Source organism: Lissotriton vulgaris, chromosome 1_1 (genome assembly GCF_964263255.1).
Source record: "Lissotriton vulgaris chromosome 1_1, aLisVul1.2, whole genome shotgun sequence".
Lineage (NCBI taxonomy): Eukaryota > Metazoa > Chordata > Amphibia > Caudata > Salamandridae > Lissotriton > Lissotriton vulgaris.
This window is the reverse complement of record NC_141685.1, coordinates 1,370,296,256-1,370,322,259: the sequence shown is the minus strand read 5'-3', so window position 1 is coordinate 1,370,322,259 and position 26,004 is coordinate 1,370,296,256. Positions and strand designations below refer to the sequence as shown.

The following is a 26,004-nucleotide window of genomic DNA, read 5'->3' as shown; positions in this document are numbered from 1 at the left end:
TCTCTACAGCATTTGGTGAGACAAGTGGGCCTTCTTTTATCTTCCATAAATGCAATCTTTCCCGGACCCCTTTATTATATAGCTCTTCAAGGAAAAAATATAAAGCACTTACAAAGGAGCCTCAAATACTCAAAGATGGTAGACTTCTGTAATATGGGCCATATACTAAAAGCAGCACGAAAACAGAGTGCAATAGGGTCCAAAAAACTTGAGTGACCCATGAGAGTATGCATGCAAGCCTATGGTATTCCAAACTAGAGATATACGCATGCAATTTTTGTTTTTAGGAGAGAATGTGCCTGCTGAAAAAAACATTCATTTTAAAAAGTGCATTGCAGAATATCAGGAATTTGCTGTGGGACACCGTGAAAACTTGCATACAGATTATGTGCACACGCCTTACGGTCAGTTGTTGTGGCCGAGTGGTTAAGGCGATGGACTAGAAATCCATTGGGGTCTCCCCGCGCAGGTTCGAATCCTGCCGACAACGAGAAACTTTTTAACATCGGCTACAATTTCAGAAGTTAACCTTTAGTATTTCTTCCATGTCAGTTTTATAAATAGGTGGCTTATTTTGGTGTCACTATTGCCATATCACATATTTATTATCGCTCCCCCTTTCATATCTTTGCTATAACTCTCGTCCTTCATTAGCGCTGGTGCAAACGCTTCAAATTATTATACCCTGGCTCTCTCGGTCATACCTGTGCATGCACTTGAAACTTACTTTACCAATAAAAGAAGCAAATAGAGAAATAAAATAAAAGTGCTAGCTGGATTAGGCAAACACACTTCATAAAACTGCAGTTTCTTTTCTATTCTCCCCCGTGTTACAAGCTTAACTGCTCCCTGTGTAATTTCTCTTAACCTGCTGTTCCTGGAAGAGAATTTCATCTACAAGCTCTTTCTGTGTTTTTTCCTAGTCTTTTCTTTCCCTTTTCTTAGATTTGTAACTGTTCCTTTACGTGCTCTATTTAGGCGCCATTAATCTCATTTGAGCTCCTTGTACCTGCTGCTGTTTTCTCCACACCTCATACTGTCTTTTCCCTCTTTCTCTCTTTCTCTGCGGTTGGTGGCTACTTTCCAAAGCGTCTGATGCCCCAATGTTCCTTCGTCTTGTTGTCAGACGTGAATTTGAAAAGCAACAAAATTAACAAGCCTTTACCACTCACACATGGCAGAAGTTTATACTTTAATTCAATGAGCTAAGAAAAGTGTGTTGTGGGGCCCCTACGAGCTATGGTGCTTGCTTCATCATAATTAGGCATGCAGTCATTAGCCACAGCTCTGATTATGGGTCACTGAGGTCAGTTTCAATAATTCCTCAAAAACCTAACCATGCAGTCCCCCCTAACTGTGTAGTTATCTTGCTTTACTGCTGTTTGTGTGATTAGCTGGGAGGAGCTCACGGCAGCATCCTCCCAATAAAAGTGTAGATGGACCGTTCCTTAACTCTTTCTTGCTTCACATACAGATGGCTTGAGGAGGTACAGGGGAGATGCAGGTCTAATCAACAGAATAGAATATCTGCGCCAGGTGTGTTTCTCTGCATTGGTGTCCCATCACAGGCCCACCAGTGTATGTGTGATCTTTGACTCCTGCCAGTTCACAAGCAGGCGGCCAGGAAACGGTTTCAGCCTATCGACCACTGAGGAGATAAAGCCTTTGTATAAGGAATGAGGAAGCAATGAACACATTCAGCCTATCACAGGAGTAGCCCTGAGTGTTCCGAATTATAATTTCTTCATGTCACTGTACGTTATTGAGCCCAAGTAGCTCGCCGTGATCGTATAGTGGTTAGTACTCTGCGTTGTGGCCGCAGCAACCTCGGTTCGAATCCGAGTCACGGCATTGTGGTTGGCAATGTCACGGCAGTGGGGTTTTTCCTTTACAGAATTCCCAAATGTACCAGTTGTTTTTGTAAAATGTCTATTAAAAACAGATCCTTTTCAATATTTAAACGATCTAACAACAAATTATTTAAACACACATGATTATAAGATGTAGGTATACTGTCCTTACTGACATAAATTATCGTTCTTGAACATATTTGCGGTAAGGGGAGCGGAGCTCTCCCCCAGGCCAATCAGAATGCAGATGAATGCAGTTGCAGTTGAGTGACCTGTGTTGTGGCTGTCTACAGGGAATGCACATATGTAGCTGTCTCGCAGCCCAATCCAGACGTCAATCGAAGCCAGGTTTCAATGCAAATAGAGCAGTAAGTGCAGAGAAATGCTCACTCTCTAAAAATGGCATTTATACAATAGTAAGATTAAATCCAACCTCACCAGTAGATAGGATTTATCAATAAATAAATAAAGCTTCTCCTCTCTGATATGGAATTACCCCCCAAAAAGTATAAGGGAATACCCAATGCTAACCTATGAGAGGGGCAGACCTCACAGTAGTGAAAAATGTAATAGACTGTTTGATACTACTAGGACATACAAACTACCACAGTACATGTCTTACCTTTTACTTACATAGCGTGATGCCCCTAGGACTACCTAGGGCCTACCTTAGGGGTTACTGATATGTAATAAAATTGGAGTTTAAGGCTTGGCAAGTAGTTTTAAATGCCAAGTCGAAGTGGCAGTACACTGCAGCACAGGCACTGCAGTAGTAGGCTTGAGACAGGTTTGAAATGCTATTTCTTTGGGCGGCACAATCAGTCCCTGGGTATATGGTATACCACTTTACAAGGGGCTTTCAAGTAAATTAAATCTGTCAGTCAGGTATACTCCAATTATACACATGATTAGGGAAGAAGCACGTGCACTTCAGCACTGATTAGTAGCGATAAAGTGATCAGAGTCCTAAGGCCAACAAAAAGATACAGCAAAATGCGGAGGTGAAAAGCAATAAGGTGGGGTTGGGACCACCTTAAGAATGCAAGGTCTAACAAAAACGAACTAAGGATAACATGAGTAAAACATCAGGTTTCTCTACAGCATTTGGTGAGACAAGTGGGCCTTCTTTTATCTTCCATAAATGCAATCCTTCCCGGACCCCTTTATTATATAGCTCTTCAAGGAAAAAATATAAAGCACTTACAAAGGAGCCTCAAATACTCAAAGATGGTAGACTTCTTTAACATGGGACATATACTAAAAGCAGCACGAAAACAGAGTGCAATAGGGTCCAAAAAACTTGAGTGACCCATGAGAGTATGCATGCAAGCCTATGGTATTCCAAACTAGAGATATACGCATGCAATTTTTGTTTTTAGGAGAGAATGTGCCTGCTGAAAAAAACCTTATTTTTAAAAAGTGCATTGCAGAATATCAGGAATTTGCTGTGGGACACCTTGAAAACTTGCATACAGATTATGTGCACACACCTTGCAGTCAGTTGTTGTGGCCGAGTGGTTAAGGTGATGGACTAGAAATCCATTGGGGTCTCCCCGCGCAGGTTCGAATCCTGCCGACAACGAGAATCTTTTTAACATCGGCTACAATTTCAGAAGTTAACTTTTAGTATTTCTTCCATGTCAGTTTTATAAATAGGTGGCTTATTTTGGTGTCACTATTGCCATATCACATATTTATTATCGCTCCCCCTTTCATATCTTTGCTATAACTCTCGTCCTTCATTAGCGATGGTGCAAACGCTTCAAATTATTATACCCTGGCTCTCTCGGTCATACCTGTGCATGCACTTGAAACTTACTTTACCAATAAAAGAAGCAAATAGAGACATAAAATAAAAGTGCTAGCTGGATTAGGCAAACACACTTCATAAAACTGCATTTTCTTTTCTATTCTCCCCCGTGTTACAAGCTTAACTGCTCCCTGTGTAATTTCTCTTAACCTGCTGTTCCTGGAAGAGAATTTCATCTACAAGCTCTTTCTGTGTTTTTTCCTAGTCTTTTCTTTCCCTTTTCTTAGATTTGTAACTGTTCCTTTACGTGCTCTATTTAGGCGCCATTAATCTCATTTGAGCTCCTTGTACCTGCTGCTGTTTTCTCCACACCTCATACTGTCTTTTCCCTCTTTCTCTCTTTCTCTGCGGTTGGTGGCTACTTTCCAAAGCGTCTGATGCCCCAATGTTCCTTCGTCTTGTTGTCAGACGTGAATTTGAAAAGCAACAAAATTAACAAGCCTTTACCACTCACACATGGCAGAAGTTTATACTTTAATTCAATGAGCTAAGAAAAGTGTGTTGTTGGGCCCCTACGAGCCATGGTGCTTGCTTCATCATAATTAGGCATGCAGTCATTAGCCACAGCTCTGATTATGGGTCACTGAGGTCAGTTTCAATAATTCCTCAAAAACCTAACCATGCAGTCCCCCCTAACTGTGTAGGTATCTTGCTTTACTGCTGTTTGTGTGATTAGCTGGGAGGAGCTCACGGCAGCATCCTCCCAATAAAAGTGTAGATGGACCATTCCTTAACTCTTTCTTGCTTCACATACAGATGGCTTGAGGAGGTACAGGGGAGATGCAGGTCTAATAAACAGAATAGAATATCTGCGCCAGGTGTGTTTCTCTGCATTGGTGTCCCATCACAGGCCCACCAGTGTATGTGTGATCTTTGACTCCTGCCAGTTCACAAGCAGGCGGCCAGGAAACGGTTTCAGCCTATCAACCACTGAGGAGATAAAGCCTTTGTATAAGGAATGAGGAAGCAATGAACACATTCAGCCTGTCACAGGAGTAGCCCTGAGTGTTCCGAATTATAATTTCTTCATGTCACTGTACGTTATTGAGCCCAAGTAGCTCGCCGTGATCGTATAGTGGTTAGTACTCTGCGTTGTGGCCGCAGCAACCTCGGTTCGATTCCGAGTCACGGCATTGTGGTTGGCAATGTCATGGCAGTTGGGTTTGTCTTTTACAGAATTCCCAAATGTACCAGTTGTTTTTGTAAAATGTCTATTAAAAACAGATCCTTTGCAATATTTAAACGATCTAACAACAAATTATTTAAACACACATGATTATAAGATGTAGGTATACTGTACTTACTGACATAAATTATCGTTCTTGAACATATTTGCGGTAAGGGGAGCGGAGCTCTCCCCCAGGCCAATCAGAATGCAGATGAATGCAGTTGCAGTTGAGTGACCTGTGTTGTGGCTGTCTACAGGGAATGCACATATGTAGCTGTCTCGCAGCCCAATCCAGATGTCAATCGAAGACAGGTTTCAATGCAAATAGAGCAGTAAGTGCAGAGAAATGCTCACTCTCTAAAAATGGCATTTATACAATAGTAAGATTAAATCCAACCTCACCAGTAGATAGGATTTATCAATAAATAAATAAAGCTTCTCCTCTCTGATATGGAATTACCCCCCCAAAAAGTATAAGGGAATACCCAATGCTAACCTATGAGAGGGGCAGACCTCACAGTAGTGAAAAATGTAATAGACTGTTTGATACTACTAGGACATACAAACTACCACAGTACATGTCTTACCTTTTACTTACATAGCATGATGCCCCTAGGACTACCTAGGGCCTACCTTAGGGGTTACTGATATGTAATAAAATTGGAGTTTAAGGCTTGGCAAGTAGTTTTAAATGCCAAGTCGAAGTGGCAGTACACTGCAGCACAGGCACTGCAGTAGCAGGCTTGAGACAGGTTTGAAATGCTATTTCTTTGGGCGGCACAATCAGTCCCTGGGTATATGGTATACCACTTTACAAGGGGCTTTCAAGTAAATTAAATCTGTCAGTCAGGTATACTCCAATTATACACATGATTAGGGAAGAAGCACGTGCACTTCAGCACTGATTAGTAGCGATAAAGTGATCAGAGTCCTAAGGCCAACAAAAAGATACAGCAAAATGCGGAGGTGAAAAGCAATAAGGTGGGGTTGGGACCACCTTAAGAATGCAAGGTCTAACAAAAACGAACTAAGGATAACATGAGTAAAACATCAGGTTTCTCTACAGCATTTGGTGAGACAAGTGGGCCTTCTTTTATCTTCCATAAATGCAATCCTTCCTGGACCCCTTTATTATATAGCTCTTCAAGGAAAAAATATAAAGCACTTACAAAGGAGCCTCAAATACTCAAAGATGGTAGACTTCTTTAATATGGGACATATACTAAAATCAGCATGAAAACAGAGTGCAATAGGGTCCAAAAAACTTGAGAGACCCATGAGAGTATGCATGCAAGCCTATGGTATTCCAAACTAGAGATCTACGCATGCAATTTTTGTTTTTAGGAGAGAATGTGCCTGCTGAAAATAACCTTATTTTTAAAAAGTGCATTGCAGAATATCAGGAATTTGCTGTGGGACACCTTGAAAACTTGCATACAGATTATGTGCACACACCTTGCAGTCAGTTGTTGTGGCCGAGTGGTTAAGGCGATGGACTAGAAATCCATTGGGGTCTCCCCGCGCAGGTTCGAATCCTGCCGACAACGAGAATCTTTTTAACATCGGCTACAATTTCAGAAGTTAACCTTTAGTATTTCTTCCATGTCAGTTTTATAAATAGGTGGCTTATTTTGGTGTCACTATTGCCATATCACATATTTATTATCGCTCCCCCTTTCATATCTTTGCTATAACTCTCGTCCTTCATTAGCGCTGGTGCAAACGCTTCAAATTATTATACCCTGGCTCTCTCGGTCATACCTGTGCATGCACTTGAAACTTACTTTACCAATAAAAGAAGCAAATAGAGAAATAAAATAAAAGTGCTAGCTGGATTAGGCAAACACACTTCATAAAACTGCATTTTCTTTTCTATTCTCCCCCGTGTTACAAGCTTAACTGCTCCCTGTGTAATTTCTCTTAACCTGCTGTTCCTGGAAGAGAATTTCATCTACAAGCTCTTTCTGTGTTTTTTCCTAGTCTTTTCTTTCCCTTTTCTTAGATTTGTAACTGTTCCTTTACGTGCTCTATTTAGGCGCCATTAATCTCATTTGAGCTCCTTGTACCTGCTGCTGTTTTCTCCACACCTCATACTGTCTTTTCCCTCTTTCTCTCTTTCTCTGCGGTTGGTGGCTACTTTCCAAAGCGTCTGATGCCCCAATGTTCCTTCGTCTTGTTGTCAGACGTGAATTTGAAAAGCAACAAAATTAACAAGCCTTTACCACTCACACATGGCAGAAGTTTATACTTTAATTCAATGAGCTAAGAAAAGTGTGTTGTGGGGCTCCTACGAGCCATGGTGCTTGCTTCATCATAATTAGGCATGCAGTCATTAGCCACAGCTCTGATTATGGGTCACTGAGGTCAGTTTCAATAATTCCTCAAAAACCTAACCATGCAGTCCCCCCTAACTGTGTAGTTATCTTGCTTTACTGCTGTTTGTGTGATTAGCTGGGAGGAGCTCATGGCAGCATCCTCCCAATAAAAGTGTAGATGGACCGTTCCTTAACTCTTTCTTGCTTCACATACAGATGGCTTGAGGAGGTACAGGGGAGATGCAGGTCTAATAAACAGAATAGAATATCTGCGCCAGGTGTGTTTCTCTGCATTGGTGTCCCATCACAGGCCCACCAGTGTATGTGTGATCTTTGACTCCTGCCAGTTCACAAGCAGGCGGCCAGGAAACGGTTTCAGCCTATCAACCACTGAGGAGATAAAGCCTTTGTATAAGGAATGAGGAAGCAATGAACACATTCAGCCTATCACAGGAGTAGCCCTGAGTGTTCCGAATTATAATTTCTTCATGTCATTGTACGTTATTGAGCCCAAGTAGCTCGCCGTGATCGTATAGTGGTTAGTACTCTGCGTTGTGGCCGCAGCAACCTCAGTTCGAATCTGAGTCACGGCATTGTGGTTGGCAATGTCACGGCAGTTGGGTTTTTCCTTTACAGAATTCCCAAATGTACCAGTTGTTTTTGTAAAATGTCTATTAAAAACAGATCCTTTTCAATATTTAAACGATCTAACAACAAATTATTTAAACACACATGATTATAAGATGTAGGCATACTGTACTTACTGACATAAATTATCGTTCTTGAACATATTTGCGGTAAGGGGAGCGGAGCTCTCCCCCAGGCCAATCAGAATGCAGATGAATGCAGTTGCAGTTGAGTGACCTGTGTTGTGGCTGTCTACAGGGAATGCACATATGTAGCTGTCTCGCAGCCCAATCCAGACGTCAATCGAAGACAGGTTTCAATGCAAATAGAGCAGTAAGTGCAGAGAAATGCTCACTCTCTAAAAATGGCATTTATACAATAGTAAGATTAAATCCAACCTCACCAGTAGATAGGATTTATCAATAAATAAATAAAGCTTCTCCTCTCTGATATGGAATTACCCCCCAAAAAGTATAAGGGAATACCCAATGCTAACCTATGAGAGGGGCAGACCTCACAGTAGTGAAAAATGTAATAGACTGTTTGATACTACAAGGACATACAAACGACCACAGTACATGTCTTACCTTTTACTTACATAGCATGATGCCCCTAGGACTACCTAGGGCCTACCTTAGGGGTTACTGATATGTAATAAAATTGGAGTTTAAGGCTTGGCAAGTAGTTTTAAATGCCAAGTCGAAGTGGCAGTACACTGCAGCACAGGCACTGCAGTAGCAGGCTTGAGACAGGTTTGAAATGCTATTTCTTTGGGCGGCACAATCAGTCCCTGGGTATATGGTATACCACTTTACAAGGGGCTTTCAAGTAAATTAAATCTGTCAGTCAGGTATACTCCAATTATACACATGATTAGGGAAGAAGCACGTGCACTTCAGCACTGATTAGTAGCGATAAAGTGATCAGAGTCCTAAGGCCAACAAAAAGATACAGCAAAATGCGGAGGTGAAAAGCAATAAGGTGGGGTTGGGACCACCTTAAGAATGCAAGGTCTAACAAAAACGAACTAAGGATAACATGAGTAAAACATCAGGTTTCTCTACAGCATTTGGTGAGACAAGTGGGCCTTCTTTTATCTTCCATAAATGCAATCTTTCCCGGACCCCTTTATTATATAGCTCTTCAAGGAAAAAATATAAAGCACTTACAAAGGAGCCTCAAATACTCAAAGATGGTAGACTTCTTTAATATGGGACATATACTAAAAGCAGCACGAAAACAGAGTGCAATAGGGTCCAAAAAACTTGAGTGACCCATGAGAGTATGCATGCAAGCCTATGGTATTCCAAACTAGAGATATACGCATGCAATTTTTGTTTTTAGGAGAGAATGTGCCTGCTGAAAAAAACCTTATTTTTAAAAAGTGCATTGCAGAATATCAGGAATTTGCTGTGGGACACCTTGAAAACTTGCATACAGATTATGTGCACACACTTTGCAGTCAGTTGTTGTGGCCGAGTGGTTAAGGCGATGGACTAGAAATCCATTGGGGTCTCCCCGCGCAGGTTCGAATCCTGCCGACAACGAGAATCTTTTTAACATCGGCTACAATTTCAGAAGTTAACCTTTAGTATTTCTTCCATGTCAGTTTTATAAATAGGTGGCTTATTTTGGTGTCACTATTGCCATAGCACATATTTATTATCGCTCCCCCTTTCATATCTTTGCTATAACTCTCGTCCTTCATTAGCGCTGGTGCAAACGCTTCAAATTATTATACCCTGGCTCTCTCGGTCATACCTGTGCATGCACTTGAAACTTACTTTACCAATAAAAGAAGCAAATAGAGAAATAAAATAAAAGTGCTAGCTGGATTAGGCAAACACACTTCATAAAACTGCATTTTCTTTTCTATTCTCCCCGTGTTACAAGCTTAACTGCTCCCTGTGTAATTTCTCTTAACCTGCTGTTCCTGGAAGAGAATTTCATCTACAAGCTCTTTCTGTGTTTTTTCCTAGTCTTTTCTTTCCCTTTTCTTAGATTTGTAACTGTTCCTTTACGTGCTCTATTTAGGCGCCATTAATCTCATTTGAGCTCCTTGTACCTGCTGCTGTTTTCTCCACACCTCATACTGTCTTTTCCCTCTTTCTCTCTTTCTCTGCGGTTGGTGGCTACTTTCCAAAGCGTCTGATGCCCCAATGTTCCTTCGTCTTGTTGTCAGACGTGAATTTGAAAAGCAACAAAATTAACAAGCCTTTACCACTCACACATGGCAGAAGTTTATACTTTAATTCAATGAGCTAAGAAAAGTGTGTTGTGGGGCCCCTACGAGCCATGGTGCTTGCTTCATCATAATTAGGCATGCAGTCATTAGCCACAGCTCTGATTATGGGTCACTGAGGTCAGTTTCAATAATTCCTCAAAAACCTAACCATGCAGTCCCCCCTAACTGTGTAGTTATCTTGCTTTACTGCTGTTTGTGTGATTAGCTGGGAGGAGCTCACGGCAGCATCCTCCCAATAAAAGTGTAGATGGACCGTTCCTTAACTCTTTCTTGCTTCACATACAGATGGCTTGAGGAGGTACAGGGGAGATGCAGGTCTAATAAACAGAATAGAATATCTGCGCCAGGTGTGTTTCTCTGCATTGGTGTCCCATCACAGGCCCACCAGTGTATGTGTGATCTTTGACTCCTGCCAGTTCACAAGCAGGCGGCCAGGAAACGGTTTCAGCCTATCGACCACTGAGGAGATAAAGCCTTTGTATAAGGAATGAGGAAGCAATGAACACATTCAGCCTATCACAGGAGTAGCCCTGAGTGTTCCGAATTATAATTTCTTCATGTCACTGTACGTTATTGAGCCCAAGTAGCTCGCCGTGATCGTATAGTGGTTAGTACTCTGCGTTGTGGCCGCAGCAACCTCGGTTCGAATCCGAGTCACTGCATTGTGGTTGGCAATGTCACGGCAGTGGGGTTTTTCCTTTACAGAATTCCCAAATGTACCAGTTGTTTTTGTAAAATGTCTATTAAAAACAGATCCTTTTCAATATTTAAACGATCTAACAACAAATTATTTAAACACACATGATTATAAGATGTAGGTATACTGTACTTACTGACATAAATTATCGTTCTTGAACATATTTGCGGTAAGGGGAGCGGAGCTCTCCCCCAGGCCAATCAGAATGCAGATGAATGCAGTTGCAGTTGAGTGACCTGTGTTGTGGCTGTCTACAGGGAATGCACATATGTAGCTGTCTCGCAGCCCAATCCAGACGTCAATCGAAGACAGGTTTCAATGCAAATAGAGCAGTAAGTGCAGAGAAATGCTCACTCTCTAAAAATGGCATTTATACAATAGTAAGATTAAATCCAACCTCACCAGTAGATAGGATTTATCAATAAATAAATAAAGCTTCTCCTCTCTGATATGGAATTACCCCCCAAAAAGTATAAGGGAATACCCAATGCTAACCTATGAGAGGGGCAGACCTCACAGTAGTGAAAAATGTAATAGACTGTTTGATACTACTAGGACATACAAACTACCACAGTACATGTCTTACCTTTTACTTACATAGCATGATGCCCCTAGGACTACCTAGGGCCTACCTTAGGGGTTACTGATATGTAATAAAATTGGAGTTTAAGGCTTGGCAAGTAGTTTTAAATGTCAAGTCGAAGTGGCAGTACACTGCAGCACAGGCACTGCAGTAGCAGGCTTGAGACAGGTTTGAAATGCTATTTCTTTGGGCGGCACAATCAGTCCCTGGGTATATGGTATACCACTTTACAAGGGGCTTTCAAGTAAATTAAATCTGTCAGTCAGGTATACTCCAATTATACACATGATTAGGGAAGAAGCACGTGCACTTCAGCACTGATTAGTAGCGATAAAGTGATCAGAGTCCTAAGGCCAACAAAAAGATACAGCAAAATGCGGAGGTGAAAAGCAATAAGGTGGGGTTGGGACCACCTTAAGAATGCAAGGTCTAACAAAAACGAACTAAGGATAACATGAGTAAAACATCAGGTTTCTCTACAGCATTTGGTGAGACAAGTGGGCCTTCTTTTATCTTCCATAAATGCAATCCTTCCCGGACCCCTTTATTATATAGCTCTTCAAGGAAAAAATATAAAGCACTTACAAAGGAGCCTCAAATACTCAAAGATGGTAGACTTCTTTAATATGGGACATATACTAAAAGCAGCACGAAAACAGAGTGCAATAGGGTCCAAAAAACTTGAGTGACCCATGAGAGTATGCATGCAAGCCTATGGTATTCCAAACTAGAGATCTACGCATGCAATTTTTGTTTTTAGGAGAGAATGTGCCTGCTGAAAAAAACCTTATTTTTAAAAAGTGCATTGCAGAATATCAGGAATTTGCTGTGGGACACCTTGAAAACCTGCATACAGATTATGTGCACACACCTTGCAGTCAGTTGTTGTGGCCGAGTGGTTAAGGCGATGGACTAGAAATCCATTGGGGTTTCCCCGCGCAGGTTCGAATCCTGCCGACAACGAGAATCTTTTTAACATCGGCTACAATTTCAGAAGTTAACCTTTAGTATTTCTTCCATGTCAGTTTTATAAATAGGTGGCTTATTTTGGTGTCACTATTGCCATATCACATATTTATTATCGCTCCCCCTTTCATATCTTTGCTATAACTCTCGTCCTTCATTAGCGCTGGTGCAAACGCTTCAAATTTTTATACCCTGGCTCTCTCGGTCATACCTGTGCATGCACTTGAAACTTACTTTACCAATAAAAGAAGCAAATAGAGAAATAAAATAAAAGTGCTAGCTGGATTAGGCAAACACACTTCATAAAACTGCATTTTCTTTTCTATTCTCCCCCGTGTTACAAGCTTAACTGCTCCCTGTGTAATTTCTCTTAACCTGCTGTTCCTGGAAGAGAATTTCATCTACAAGCTCTTTCTGTGTTTTTTCCTAGTCTTTTCTTTCCCTTTTCTTAGATTTGTAACTGTTCCTTTACGTGCTCTATTTAGGCGCCATTAATCTCATTTGAGCTCCTTGTACCTGCTGCTGTTTTCTCCACACCTCATACTATCTTTTCCCTCTTTCTCTCTTTCTCTGCGGTTGGTGGCTACTTTCCAAAGCGTCTAATGCCCCAATGTTCCTTCGTCTTGTTGTCAGACGTGAATTTGAAAAGCAACAAAATTAACAAGCCTTTACCACTCACACATGGCAGAAGTTTATACTTTAATTCAATGAGCTAAGAAAAGTGTGTTATGGGGCCCCTACGAGCCATGGTGCTTGCTTCATCATAATTAGGCATGCAGTCATTAGCCACAGCTCTGATTATGGGTCACTGAGGTCAGTTTCAATAATTCCTCAAAAACCTAACCATGCAGTCCCCCCTAACTGTGTAGTTATCTTGCTTTACTGCTGTTTGTGTGATTAGCTGGGAGGAGCTCACGGCAGCATCCTCCCAATAAAAGTGTAGATGGACCGTTCCTTAACTCTTTCTTGCTTCAAATACAGATGGCTTGAGGAGGTACAGGGGAGATGCAGGTCTAATAAACAGAATAGAATATCTGCGCCAGGTGTGTTTCTCTGCATTGGTGTCCCATCACAGGCCCACCAGTGTATGTGTGATCTTTGACTCCTGCCAGTTCACAAGCAGGCGGCCAGGAAACGGTTTCAGCCTATCGACCACTGAGGAGATAAAGCCTTTGTATAAGGAATGAGGAAGCAATGAACACATTCAGCCTATCACAGGAGTAGCCCTGAGTGTTCCGAATTATAATTTCTTCATGTCACTGTACGTTATTGAGCCCAAGTAGCTCGCCGTGATCGTATAGTGGTTAGTACTCTGCGTTGTGGCCGCAGCAACCTCGGTTCGAATCCGAGTCACGGCATTGTGGTTGGCAATGTCACGGCAGTGGGGTTTTTCCTTTACAGAATTCCCAAATGTACCAGTTGTTTTTGTAAAATGTCTATTAAAAACAGATCCTTTTCAATATTTAAACGATCTAACAACAAATTATTTAAACACACATGATTATAAGATGTAGGTGTACTGTACTTACTGACATAAATTATCGTTCTTGAACATATTTGCGGTAAGGGGAGCGGAGCTCTCCCCCAGGCCAATCAGAATGCAGATGAATGCAGTTGCAGTTGAGTGACCTGTGTTGTGGCTGTCTACAGGGAATGCACATATGTAGCTGTCTCGCAGCCCAATCCAGACGTCAATCGAAGACAGGTTTCAATGCAAATAGAGCAGTAAGTGCAGAGAAATGCTCACTCTCTAAAAATGGCATTTATACAATAGTAAGATTAAATCCAACCTCACCAGTAGATAGGATTTATCAATAAATAAATAAAGCTTCTCCTCTCTGATATGGAATTACCCCCCAAAAAGTATAAGGGAATACCCAATGCTAACCTATGAGAGGGGCAGACCTCACAGTAGTGAAAAATGTAATAGACTGTTTGATACTACTAGGACATACAAACTACCACAGTACATGTCTTACCTTTTACTTACATAGCATGATGCCCCTAGGACTACCTAGGGCCTACCTTAGGGGTTACTGATATGTAATAAAATTGGAGTTTAAGGCTTGGCAAGTAGTTTTAAATGCCAAGTCGAAGTGGCAGTACACTGCAGCACAGGCACTGCAGTAGCAGGCTTGAGACAGGTTTGAAATGCTATTTCTTTGGGCGGCACAATCAGTCCCTGGGTATATGGTATACCACTTTACAAGGGGCTTTCAAGTAAATTAAATCTGTCAGTCAGGTATACTCCAATTATACACATGATTAGGGAAGAAGCACGTGCACTTCAGCACTGATTAGTAGCGATAAAGTGATCAGAGTCCTAAGGCCAACAAAAAGATACAGCAAAATGCGGAGGTGAAAAGCAATAAGGTGGGGTTGGGACCACCTTAAGAATGCAAGGTCTAACAAAAACGAACTAAGGATAACATGAGTAAAACATCAGGTTTCTCTACAGCATTTGGTGAGACAAGTGGGCCTTCTTTTATCTTCCATAAATGCAATCCTTCCCGGACCCCTTTATTATATAGCTCTTCAAGGAAAAAATATAAAGCACTTACAAAGGAGCCTCAAATACTCAAAGATGGTAGACTTCTTTAACCCCTTCGCTGCTAGGCCTTTTCCCCTCCTGTGCTGAGCCCTTTTTTGGCTATTTGGGGTAGTGCGCGCTTAGGCCCCTGTAACTTTTTGACCACATAAGCTATCCACGCCAGCTTTTGAAAGAGGGGTTACCTGGGTTTTTGGCCCCGTGCGAGACGGCCATGTAGGAAAACCTACCAAACCCACACATTTCTGAAAAGTAGACACCCGGGGGCTTCCAAGGAGGTATGGCTTGCATGGATCCTCCAACGTTCCTTTACCCAGAATCCCTTGCAAACCTCAATTTTGGCAGAAAAAGTCAGTTTTTTCACACTTTTTTTGTGTGGGAAAGCGTGGCGTCACTGGGCTCACAGAAATTTCCTCCCACCCAGCGTTCCCCCAGGTCTCCCGATAAAAATGGTACCTCACTTGCGTGGGTAGGCATAGTGGCTGCGAAAGGAAATGGTTCAAATTGTACGGTGGTGAATTTACAATACCATATTGCAAAACAACCTTGATTTTGGGGGGGGGGCACCTGAGTTTTTGGCCCGGGGCTCGGTGGTATTCTTTGGAAAGTACAAAACCCAAACAGTTCTGAAAAGTAGACCCCCGGGGGAGTCCAGGGAGGTATGGCATGCGTGGGTCCCCAAACGTTTTCCTACCCAGAACACCTTGCAAACCTTAAAATTAGGTAAAATAATCACTTTTTCAAACTTTTTTGCGTGGAATCACCGTGCCGGCAAAAATGTCCTACCACCCAGCGCTCCCCTTGTTCTCCCGAGTAAAAGGATACCTCACTTGTGTGGGTGCCCCAAAGCAGAACAGGCCAAAAACGAATGTTGAAAAAAGTAGTATTTCAGTGTAACAAATTAAGCCCCCCTGCCTTAGTCACAGGCCTTTGGCCCACCCACACAAGTGAGGTATCATTTTACTCGGGAGAACAAGGGGAATGCAGGGTGGTAGGACATTTGTGCCGACACGGCGATCCCACGCAAAAATGTATGGAAAACTGTTTTTTTAACCTAAATTTGTGGTTTGCAGGGATTTCTGGGTAGGAAAACATTGGGGGACCCACGCATGCCATACCTCCCTGGACTCCCCCGGGTGTCTAGTTTTTAGAACTGTTTGGGTTTGGTAGTTTCCAAAGATGCCCGCCGAGCCCCGGTCCAAAAACTCAATCCTACCCCCCAAAAAAGAAGGTACTGTTGCTATTGGTTATTGTAATGTCTCCACCGTACGATTTGGACCGTTTCCTGTTGCAGCCACTATGCCTACCCACGCAAGTGAGGTACCATTTTTATCGGGAGACCTGGGGGAACGCTGGGTGGGAGGAAATTTGTGTGAGCCCAGTGACGCCACGCTTTCCCACGCATAAAAAGTGTGAAAAAACTGATTTTTCCAGCAAAAATTGAGGTTTGCAAGGGATTCTGGGTAAAGGAACGTTGGAGGATCCACGCAAGCCATACCTCCTTGGAAGCCCCCGGGTGTCTACTTTTCAGAAATGTATGGGTTTGGTAGGTTTCCCTAGATGGCCGTCTAGCACAGGGCCAAAAACCCAGGTAACCCCTCTTGCAAAAGCTGGTGGTACTGACATTCAATACCACCAGCTTTTGCAAGAGGGGTTACCTGGGTTTTGGGCACCGTGCTAGACGGCCATCTAGGGAAACCTACCAAACCCACACATTTCTGAAAAGTAGACACCCGGGGGCTTCCAAGGAGGTATGGCATGCGTGGGTCCCCCAATGTTTTCCTACCCAGAACTCCTTGCAAACCTTAAAATTAGGTAAAAATATCACTTTTCCAAACTTTTTTGCGTGGGATCTCCGTGCCGGCAAAAATGTCCTACCACCCAGCGTTCCCCTTGTTCTCCCGAGTAAAAGGATACCTCACTTGTGTGGGTGCCCCAAAGCAGAACAGGCCAAAAATGAATTTTTAAAAAAGTAGCATGTAAGTTTTACAAGTTAAGCCCCCCTGCCTTAGTCACAGGCCTTTGGCCCACCCACCGCCAGCCGCGGACCCATCACATTACAACACTCACACCAGCAGACAGCGCCATTCAAGGGCCCATCACTTACGTATCTGCCACAGCAACTACACAAAATGATGGACTGGGTAGAGTGTCACTCAACTAGCAGTGTGTGTAGTGACCAACAGAAAGTTAGTACTCGCACACTGCCAGCCGAGCGCCAGTCCACCCACACCACCATCCAAGCACCAGACCATGCAAACACCACTCAGCGCACACCGACAGCCAAGTACCACTGCACACACACCGCCAGCCAAGCACCACTCCGTGCACAGACAGCCAAGTACCACTCCATGCACAGACAGCAAAGTACCACTCCATGCACACCATCCAGCCAAGCGCCACTCCACACACACCGCCAGCCAAGCACCACTCCGTGCACAGACAACCAAGTACCACTCAACACACACCACCAGCCAAGCGCCACTCCACACACACCGCCAGCCAAGCACCACTCCACGCACACCGCCAGCCAAGCACCACTCCACGCACACCGCAAGCCAAGCGCCACTCCACACACACCGCCAGCCAAGCACCACTCCGTGCACAGACAGCCAAGCACCACTCCGTGCACAGACAGCAAAGTACCACTCCACGCACACCATCCAGCCAAGCGCCAGTCCACACACACCGCCAGCCAAGCACCACTCCGTGCACAGACAGCCAAGTACCACTCTACACACACCACCAGCCAAGCGCCACTCCACACACACCGCCAGCCAAGCACCACTCCACGCACACCGCCAGCCAAGCACCACTCCACGCACACTGCAAGCCAAGCGCCACTCCACGCACACCGCAAGCCAAGCGCCACTCCGTGCACAGACAGCAAAGTACCACTCCACGAACACCATCCAGCCAAGCGCCACTCTACACACACCGCCAGCCAAGCACCACTCCGTGCACAGACAGCCAAGTACCACTCCGTGCACAGACAGCAAAGTACCACTCCATGCACACCATCCAGCCAAGCGCCACTCCACACACACCGCCAGCCAAGCACCACTCCGTGCACAGACAGCCAAGTACCACTCAACACACACCACCAGCCAAGCGCCACTCCACACACACCGCCAGCCAAGCACCACTCCACGCACACTGCAAGCCAAGCGCCACTCCACGCACACCGCAAGCCAAGCGCCACTCCACACACACTACCAGCCAAGCGCCACTCCACACACACCACCAGCCAAGCGCCACTCCACACACACCACCAGCCAAGCGCCACTCCACACACACCACCAGCCAAGCGCCACTCCACACACACCCCCAGCCAAGCGCCACTCCACACACACCGCCAGCCAAGCGCCACTCCACACACACCCCCAGCCAAGCGCCACTCCACACACACCGCCAGCCAAGCACCACTCCACGCACACCGCCAGCCAAGCACCACTCCACGCACACTGCAAGCCAAGCACCACTCCACGCACACCGCAAGCCAAGCGCCACTCCGTGCACAGACAGCAAAGTACCACTCCACGCACACCATCCAGCCAAGCGCCACTCTACACACACCGCCAGCCAAGCACCACTCCGTGCACAGACAGCCAAGTACCACTCCGTGCACAGACAGCAAAGTACCACTCCATGCACACCATCCAGCCAAGCGCCACTCCACACACACCGCCAGCCAAGCACCACTCCGTGCACAGACAGCCAAGTACCACTCAACACACACCACCAGCCAAGCGCCACTCCACACACACCACCAGCCAAGCGCCACCCCACACACACCGCCAGCCAAGCACCACTCCGTGCGTAGATAGCCAAGTACCCCTCCACGCACACCGCCAGCCAAACACCACTCAGCGCACACCGACAGCCAAGGGCCACTCCATACACACAGCCAGCCAAGCACCACTCCATGCACACTGCAAGCCAAGCGCCACTCCACGCACACTGCAAGCCAAGCGCCACTCCACGCACACCGCCAGCCAAGCACCACTCCACGCACACCGCCAGCCAAGCACCACTCCACGCACACTGCAAGCCAAGCGCCACTCCACGCACACCGCAAGCCAAGCGCCACTCCGTGCACAGACAGCAAAGTACCACTCCACGCACACCATCCAGCCAAGCGCCACTCTACACACACCGCCAGCCAAGCACCACTCCGTGCACAGACAGCCAAGTACCACTCCGTTCACAGACAGCAAAGTACCACTCCATGCACACCATCCAGCCAAGCGCCACTCCACACACACCGCCAGCCAAGCACCACTCCGTGCACAGACAGCCAAGTACCACTCAACACACACCACCAGCCAAGCGCCACTCCACACACACCGCCAGCCAAGCACCACTCCACGCACACTGCAAGCCAAGCGCCACTCCACGCACACCGCAAGCCAAGCGCCACTCCACACACACCACCAGCCAAGCGCCACTCCACACACACCACCAGCCAAGCGCCACTCCACACACACCACCAGCCAAGCGCCACTCCACACACACCACCAGCCAAGCGCCACTCCACACACACCCCCAGCCAAGCGCCACTCCACACACACCGCCAGCCAAGCACCACTCCGTGCACAGACAGCCAAGCACCACTCCGTGCACAGACAGCAAAGTACCACTCCACGCACACCATCCAGCCAAGCGCCAGTCCACACACACCGCCAGCCAAGCACCACTCCGTGCACAGACAGCCAAGTACCACTCTACACACACCACCAGCCAAGCGCCACTCCACACACACCGCCAGCCAAGCACCACTCCACGCACACCGCCAGCCAAGCACCACTCCACGCACACTGCAAGCCAAGCGCCACTCCACGCACACCGCAAGCCAAGCGCCACTCCACACACACCACCAGCCAAGCGCCACTCCACACACACCACCAGCCAAGCGCCACTCCACACACACCACCAGCCAAGCGCCACTCCACACACAACGCCAGCCAAGCACCACTCCACACACACCACCAGCCAAGCACCACTCAGCGCACACCGACAGCCAAGTACCACTCCACACACACCGCCAGCCAAGCACCACTCCACGCACACCGCAAGCCAAGCGCCACTCACCGCCAGCCAAGCACCGCTCCACGCACACCGCCAGCCAAGCACCACTCCGTGCACAGACAGCAAATTACCACTCAACGCACACCACCAGCCAAACGCCACTCCACACACACCGCCAGCCAAACACCACTCCACGCACACTGCAAGCCAAGCGCCACTCCACACACACCACCAGCCAAGCGCCACTCCACACACACCACCAGCCAAGCGCCACTCCACACACACCGCCAGCCAAGCACCACTCCGTGCGTAGATAGCCAAGTACCCCTCCACGCACACCGCCAGCCAAACACCACTCAGCGCACACCGACAGCCAAGGGCCACTCCACACACACCGCCAGCCAAGCACCACTCCACGCACACTGCAAGCCAAGCGCCACTCCACGCACACTGCAAGCCAAGCGCCACTCCACGCACACCGCCAGCCGAGCACCACTCCACGCACACTGCAAGCCAAGCGCCACTCCACGCACACTGCAAGCCAAGCGCCACTCCACGCACACTGCAAGCCAAGCGCCACTCCACGCTCGCCGCCAGCCAAGCACCACTCCACGCACACCGCCAGCCAAGCACCACTCCGTGCACAGACAGCCAAGTACCACTCCACGCACACCATCCAGCCAAACGCCACTCTACACACACCGCCAGCCAAGCACCACTCCGTGCACAGACAGCCAAGTACCACTCAACGAACACCACCAGCCAAGGGCCACTCCACACACACCGCCACCCAAGCACCACTCCACGCACACTGCAAGCCAAGCGCCACTCCACACACACTGCAAGCCAAGCGCCACTCCACGCACACCGCCAGCCAAGCACCACTCCACGCACACCGCCAGCCAAGCACCACTCCGTGCACAGACAGCCAAGTACCACTCCACGCACACCATCCAGCCAAACGCCACTCCACACACACCGCCAGCCAAGCACCACTCTGTGCACAGACAGCCAAGTACCACTCAACGAACACCACCAGCCAAGGGCCACTCCACACACACCGCCACCCAAGCACCACTCCACGCACACTGCAAGCCAAGCGCCACTCCACGCACACTGCAAGCCAAGCGCCACTCCACGCACACCGCCAGCCAAGCACCACTCCGTGCACACTGCCAGCCAAGCACCACTCCGTGCACAGACAGCCAAGTACCACTCCACGCACACCATCCAGCCATGCGCACCTCCACACACACCGCCAGCCAAGCAGCACTCCGTGCACAGACAGCCAAGTACCACTCCACGCACACCATCCAGCCAAGCGCCACTCCACCAGCCAAACACCACTTCACGCACACTGCAAGCCAAGTGCCACTCCACACACACCGCCAGCCAAGCAGTACTTCTTGCCCAAGGGGTCGCTTCCTAAAAACTAAATTTAAATTCTCTGGTGCTAGTGGGTATTTTCTGCCCCCCCGGGGGCAAAAAGGCAAATAAAACGGGCCGATTTGCACCTAGGGTGGACAGAAAAACAAAAAACACAATCATGGCCACCTGGAAGCGACCCTTACCCAAGGGGTCGCTTCCCAAAAGAAACACAGTGCCCCAACAAATATCCCTGGTGCTAGTGGGAAATTTCTGCCCCCCCTGGGGGCAAAACGGCCGAAAGACAGGCCGATTTGCCCCCAGGGGGGGCAGAAAAACAAAAAGTTAAGTGTGAGGCCACCTGGAAGCAACCCTTGCCCAAGGGGTCGCTTCCTAAAAGCTAAAAACAAAATCCCTGGTGCTAGTGGGCATTTTCTGTCCCCCCCTGGGGGCAAAACGGCAAAAAAAACGGGCCGATTTGCCCCCAGGGGGGACAGAAAAACGTAAACAAAAAATATGGCCGCCATCTTGGCTCCAAAAAACAACCCTGGTGCTAGTGGGGAATTTCTGCCCCCCCTGGGGGCAAAACGGCCGAAAAAACGGGCTGATTTGCCCCCAGGGGGGGGCAGAAAAACGAAAACATTATCACAGCCCGCCTGGAAGCGACCCTTGCCCAAGGGGTCGCTTCCTATAATCTAAAATTACATCCCTGGAGCTAGTGGGGGCATTTCCGCCGCACAATCGCGACGCTGTGCGCGATCGTGAGGCAGAAATGCCCTGCAAAGAGACATCAGGGGAGAGGAAAAACTCTTTCCTCTCCCCTGATGCCTCTTCGCTGCCCCAAACCCCCGCCAGACACTGTAATCTTACCTTTTCCCCAGACGCGCAGGAAGCAGATGGCTTCCCGAGCGCTGGGAATCCCTGATGATGTCAGCGCGCGCTGTGCGCGCTGACGTCATCAGGGATTCCCATGGGGGGGGGGAGGGGGCGGCAGCGGAAGGTCTTCCGCTGCCGCCCCCAGCGAAACAACGAAGATCAGAGAACCTCGGGGGGAGCGCCAGCGCTTCCCCCGAGGGTGGGGTTCATGACGAGCTGGGCTCGTCATCAGCACACGACCACTGTGCACCATGACGAGCCCAGCTCGTCATCAGCATCGAAAGGGTTAATATGGGACATATACTAAAAGCAGCACGAAAACAGAGTGCAATAGGGTCCAAAAAACTTGAGTGACCCATGAGAGTATGCATGCAAGCCTATGGTATTCCAAACTAGAGATATACGCATGCAATTTTTGTTTTTAGGAGAGAATGTGCCTGCTGAAAAAAACCTTATTTTTAAAAAGTGCTTTGCAGAATATCAGGAATTTGCTGTGGGACACCTTGAAAACTTGCATACAGATTATGTGCACACACCTTGCAGTCAGTTGTTGTGGCCGAGTGGTTAAGGCGATGGACTAGAAATCCATTGGGGTCTCCCCGCGCAGGTTCGAATCCTGCCGACAACGAGAATCTTTTTAACATCGGCTACAATTTCAGAAGTTAACCTTTAGTATTTCTTCCATGTCAGTTTTATAAATAGGTGGCTTATTTTGGTGTCACTATTGCCATATCACATATTTATTATCGCTCCCCCTTTCATATCTTTGCTATAACTCTCGTCCTTCATTAGCGCTGGTGCAAACGCTTCAAATTATTATACCCTGGCTCTCTCGGTCATACCTGTGCATGCACTTGAAACTTACTTTACCAATAAAAGAAGCAAATAGAGAAATAAAATAAAAGTGCTAGCTGGATTAGGCAAACACACTTCATAAAACTGCATTTTCTTTTCTATTCTCCCCCGTGTTACAAGCTTAACTGCTCCCTGTGTAATTTCTCTTAACCTGCTGTTCCTGGAAGAGAATTTCATCTACAAGCTCTTTCTGTGTTTTTTCCTAGTCTTTTCTTTCCCTTTTCTTAGATTTGTAACTGTTCCTTTACGTGCTCTATTTAGGCGCCATTAATCTCATTTGAGCTCCTTGTACCTGCTGCTGTTTTCTCCACACCTCATACTGTCTTTTCCCTCTTTCTCTCTTTCTCTGCGGTTGGTGGCTACTTTCCAAAGCGTCTGATGCCCCAATGTTCCTTCGTCTTGTTGTCAGACGTGAATTTGAAAAGCAACAAAATTAACAAGCCTTTACCACTCACACATGGCAGAAGTTTATACTTTAATTCAATGAGCTAAGAAAAGTGTGTTGTGGGGCCCCTACGAGCCATGGTGCTTGCTTCATCATAATTAGGCATGCAGTCATTAGCCACAGTTCTGATTATGGGTCACTGAGGTCAGTTTCAATAATTCCTCAAAAACCTAACCATGCAGTCCCCCCTAACTGTGTAGTTATCTTGCTTTACTGCTGTTTGTGTGATTAGCTGGGAGGAGCTCACGGCAGCATCCTCCCAATAAAAGTGTAGATGGACGTTCCTTAACTCTTTCTTGCTTCACATACAGATGGCTTGAGGAGGTACAGGGGAGATGCAGGTCTAATAAACAGAATAGAATATCTGCGCCAGGTGTGTTTCTCTGCATTGGTGTCCCATCACAGGCCCACCAGTGTATGTGTGATCTTTGACTCCTGCCAGTTCACAAGCAGGCGGCCAGGAAACGGTTTCAGCCTATCAACCACTGAGGAGATAAACCCTTTGTATAAGGAATGAGGAAGCAATGAACACATTCAGCCTATCACAGGAGTAGCCCTGAGTGTTCCGAATTATAATTTCTTCATGTCACTGTACGTTATTGAGCCCAAGTAGCTCGCCGTGATCGTATAGTGGTTAGTACTCTGCGTTGTGGCCGCAGCAACCTCTGTTCGAATCCGAGTCACGGCATTGTGGTTGGCAATGTCACGGCAGTTGGGTTTTTCCTTTACAGAATTCCCAAATGTACCAGTTGTTTTTGTAAAATGTCTATTAAAAACAGATCCTTTTCAATATTTAAACGATCTAACAACAAATTATTTAAACACACATGATTATAAGATGTAGGTATACTGTACTTACTGACATAAATTATCGTTCTTGAACATATTTGCGGTAAGGGGAGCGGAGCTCTCCCCCAGGCCAATCAGAATGCAGATGAATGCAGTTGCAGTTGAGTGACCTGTGTTGTGGCTGTCTACAGGGAATGCACATATGTAGCTGTCTCGCAGCCCAATCCAGACGTCAATCGAAGACAGGTTTCAATGCAAATAGAGCAGTAAGTGCAGAGAAATGCTCACTCTCTAAAAATGGCATTTACACAATAGTAAGATTAAATCCAACCTCACCAGTAGATAGGATTTATCAATAAATAAATAAAGCTTCTCCTCTCTGATATGGAATTACCCCCCAAAAAGTATAAGGGAATACCCAATGCTAACCTATGAGAGGGGCAGACCTCACAGTAGTGAAAAATGTAATAGACTGTTTGATACTACTAGGACATACAAACTACCACAGTACATGTCTTACCTTTTACTTACATAGCATGATGCCCCTAGGACTACCTAGGGCCTACCTTAGGGGTTACTGATATGTATTAAAATTGGAGTTTAAGGCTTGGCAAGTAGTTTTAAATGCCAAGTCGAAGTGGCAGTACACTGCAGCACAGGCACTGCAGTAGCAGGCTTGAGACAGGTTTGAAATGCTATTTCTTTGGGCGGCACAATCAGTCCCTGGGTATATGGTATACCACTTTACAAGGGGCTTTCAAGTAAATTAAATCTGTGAGTCAGGTATACTCCAATTATACACATGATTAGGGAAGAAGCACGTGCACTTCAGCACTGATTAGTAGCGATAAAGTGATCAGAGTCCTAAGGCCAACAAAAAGATACAGCAAAATGCGGAGGTGAAAAGCAATAAGGTGGGGTTGGGACCACCTTAAGAATGCAAGGTCTAACAAAAACGAACTAAGGATAACATGAGTAAAACATCAGGTTTCTCTACAGCATTTGGTGAGACAAGTGGGCCTTCTTTTATCTTCCATAAATGCAATCCTTCCCGGACCCCTTTATTATATAGCTCTTCAAGGAAAAAATATAAGCACTTACAAAGGAGCCTCAAATACTCAAAGATGGTAGACTTCTGTAATATGGGACATATACTAAAAGCAGCACGAAAACAGAGTGCAATAGGGTCCAAAAAACTTGAGTGACCCATGAGAGTATGCATGCAAGCCTATGGTATTCCAAACTAGAGATATACGCATGCAATTTTTGTTTTTAGGAGAGAATGTGCCTGCTGAAAAAAACCTTATTTTTAAAAAGTGCATTGCAGAATATCAGGAATTTGCTGTGGGACACCTTGAAAACTTGCATACAGATTATGTGCACACACCTTACAGTCAGTTGTTGTGGCCGAGTGGTTAAGGCGATGGACTATAAATCCATTGGGGTCTCCCCGCGCAGTTTCGAATCCTGCCGACAACGAGAATCTTTTTAACATCGGCTACAATTTCAGAAGTTAACCTTTAGTATTTCTTCCATGTCAGTTTTATAAATAGGTGGCTTATTTTGGTGTCACTATTGCCATATCACATATTTATTATCGCTCCCCCTTTCATATCTTTGCTATAACTCTCGTCCTTCATTAGCGCTGGTGCAAACGCTTCAAATTATTATACCCTGGCTCTCTCGGTCATACCTGTGCATGCACTTGAAACTTACTTTACCAATAAAAGAAGCAAATAGAGCAATAAAATAAAAGTGCTAGCTAAATAAGGCAAACACACTTCATAAAACTGCATTTTCTTTTCTATTCTCCCCCGTGTTACAAGCTTAACTGCTC

General features: G+C 46.1%; 11 non-coding genes across 11 annotated transcripts; all 11 read left to right on the top strand.

The window, feature by feature from the left end:
- Nucleotides 1-408: 408 nt before the first annotated feature.
- TRNAS-AGA (transfer RNA serine (anticodon AGA)) lies at nt 409-490 on the top strand. The gene has a single exon. It is a non-coding gene; the product is annotated as a tRNA-Ser (tRNA).
- A 1,289-nt stretch (nt 491-1,779) lies between these two features.
- On the top strand, nt 1,780-1,851 carry TRNAH-GUG (transfer RNA histidin (anticodon GUG)). The gene has a single exon. It is a non-coding gene; the product is annotated as a tRNA-His (tRNA).
- Nucleotides 1,852-3,350: 1,499 nt separating this feature from the next.
- On the top strand, nt 3,351-3,432 carry TRNAS-AGA (transfer RNA serine (anticodon AGA)). The gene has a single exon. It is a non-coding gene; the product is annotated as a tRNA-Ser (tRNA).
- A 1,289-nt stretch (nt 3,433-4,721) lies between these two features.
- Nucleotides 4,722-4,793, top strand: TRNAH-GUG (transfer RNA histidin (anticodon GUG)). The gene has a single exon. It is a non-coding gene; the product is annotated as a tRNA-His (tRNA).
- A 1,500-nt stretch (nt 4,794-6,293) lies between these two features.
- On the top strand, nt 6,294-6,375 carry TRNAS-AGA (transfer RNA serine (anticodon AGA)). The gene has a single exon. It is a non-coding gene; the product is annotated as a tRNA-Ser (tRNA).
- A 1,289-nt stretch (nt 6,376-7,664) lies between these two features.
- TRNAH-GUG (transfer RNA histidin (anticodon GUG)) lies at nt 7,665-7,736 on the top strand. The gene has a single exon. It is a non-coding gene; the product is annotated as a tRNA-His (tRNA).
- A 1,499-nt stretch (nt 7,737-9,235) lies between these two features.
- On the top strand, nt 9,236-9,317 carry TRNAS-AGA (transfer RNA serine (anticodon AGA)). Its single transcript has one exon. It is a non-coding gene; the product is annotated as a tRNA-Ser (tRNA).
- Nucleotides 9,318-12,176: 2,859 nt separating this feature from the next.
- On the top strand, nt 12,177-12,258 carry TRNAS-AGA (transfer RNA serine (anticodon AGA)). Its single transcript has one exon. It is a non-coding gene; the product is annotated as a tRNA-Ser (tRNA).
- A 1,289-nt stretch (nt 12,259-13,547) lies between these two features.
- On the top strand, nt 13,548-13,619 carry TRNAH-GUG (transfer RNA histidin (anticodon GUG)). Its single transcript has one exon. It is a non-coding gene; the product is annotated as a tRNA-His (tRNA).
- A 9,005-nt stretch (nt 13,620-22,624) lies between these two features.
- TRNAS-AGA (transfer RNA serine (anticodon AGA)) lies at nt 22,625-22,706 on the top strand. Its single transcript has one exon. It is a non-coding gene; the product is annotated as a tRNA-Ser (tRNA).
- Nucleotides 22,707-25,564: 2,858 nt separating this feature from the next.
- On the top strand, nt 25,565-25,646 carry TRNAY-AUA (transfer RNA tyrosine (anticodon AUA)). The gene has a single exon. It is a non-coding gene; the product is annotated as a tRNA-Tyr (tRNA).
- Nucleotides 25,647-26,004: the final 358 nt, after the last annotated feature.